Raw genomic sequence first — 2,020 nt, 5'->3', positions numbered from 1 at the left:
GTTTCAATGATTCCACAATACAAATACTTTTTGAAGTATTTAAAGTCGCCACTTTTAATTAAAACTTGTATATCAAATAAATGTTTGATATAAACTGTTTTTCAAAACTCTGTACTGGGATGCCCCGATTTTTTAGACAAATAATTTCTAAATTATTTTTCCTTTGCTTAACCCTCATTTTTTGTTATAAATATTTACTCGAAAAAAACAAAATAACAAACCTGATTATTTTTAAGTTTTACTTGACAAATAAATCTTGCACCAAAAATTTACTTGAAAAATATAAAAAACAAACTTGGGATCAAAAATTTGATTACCATAACACAAATTTTGCCAAAAACATAAAACACAACTTTATAATTAAATGTCCATGTTTACAGAATCACCAAGTCGTGTTCTGGATAAAAATGAAAAGTACCAATGAGTAAAACAAGCATTGAGAGAAGATAAATTGGTTAAGGCTATACAATTGAAAAGTTTTTTAAATTTTTGAACTGTTTATTTTATTTAAGACTCTTTTGATTAATAACCTTGATTGTTTAAATGTTTGTTTTATGTTATCGATTACTTTTTTAATTGTTGAAATAAATAAAAACTTATTATTAATTAAAGTGTTGTATTATTTGATGCAATAATGTCCTTCATTACATCATTAGTTTATCGTTATATTACATTTATCTTATGTTTATTTGAAAGATAGAATTATACTCATGTTTAGTCACAAAATAAACCACTGACCAAATAACGAACCTGGAAAATCGGGGAAGATTTACCCAATATTTGTGTGATTTCCCGATTTTTTGTTCAATAATTGAAATTGTATTGAATTTTAAGGGTTTTAAACTGTGTACCGTTGTTGGTTCAACAAATAGGAAAATAAAAAATAAAACAAATAAAAAATAGTAAATAACGGGAAATTAGGACAAAGGGTTTATATAAATTTTGGAAACGGTACAGAGTTTTGGAAAACAGTTTACAATTCTATCCTTTTAAAAGCCATAAAAAACAAAAGGCCATCAGTTTGTAACCAGTCACTCAGAGCTTTCATTTCTGTCATTAACACATTGACAAAATATACAACACCTACAAATACTGGATTTGTAAAAAAAACCACATCAAGTTCAGTGTCGTTTGGTATGTTTTTGGAGATGTTTTGTTCAACACCAGACAACAATATAAAATTTACAAATTCTTCATAATATTCAAACACCCAATTTGATACCAAAACAGTGTAAAGAAATCTTGTTTCACTAAGACGGCTTACTTTGTTCATTACACCTTTCAAGTCGTAATGAGTAATATACTGAATTAACAAATTTCGATTTTGTTCTTTGGGTATTTCACTCAAATATTTGTCAACAATGTACCCATAACCACTTTCAAATACAGTTATGCTTGATATGTTTAATCTATGGTCACAACAATAATTATCCAAAAAACACTCGACCAAGCCTCCATCTCTTTCAACAATTTCAGTAAGTTTTCCTGCGACACCATTATCATTACTTTTCAATGTTATATCTCCATCACTACAAAATGAACACAATTTTGAAAAATTGGAATTGTAAACACTACACACAATTTTATCGATCCACTTTGTCCAGTTAATCGCGTTTTTCGAATCGTAATATCTGCAAATACTTAACCTTTTTTCTTCGAATGTACAATCTTTATAAACAAATCTTGCATAAAGAGAGAGATAATGATCACCACATGTTGAAGAATCTGTTGAAATTCCATATCCAACACATTTATCAAAATTGTTTGTAATTTCTTCTTTTTCTACAATTGGTATAAGTGAAGCTCTTCGGATGACAGTTTCATATGATATTGAAAGCCCCTTTCCACCCTTTTCAGCTAGAAGTTTAAGTGCAACCAATAACACAGACCTCATTCCATTTATTTGTGTTTCAGTCATTGAAGTTGCCTTTGACACAATTGCAAATAATATGGTTATATATTCGTTTTGTGAATTCAATTTGTGATCAGAAAAATTACCTTTTATTTTTCTTTGTGTTTC

This window comes from Entamoeba invadens, assembly GCF_000330505.1.
Source record: "Entamoeba invadens IP1 unplaced genomic scaffold scaff_1105074726211, whole genome shotgun sequence".
NCBI classification, from domain to species: Eukaryota; Evosea; order Mastigamoebida; family Endamoebidae; genus Entamoeba; species Entamoeba invadens.
Note: the sequence above shows the minus strand (reverse complement) of the source record.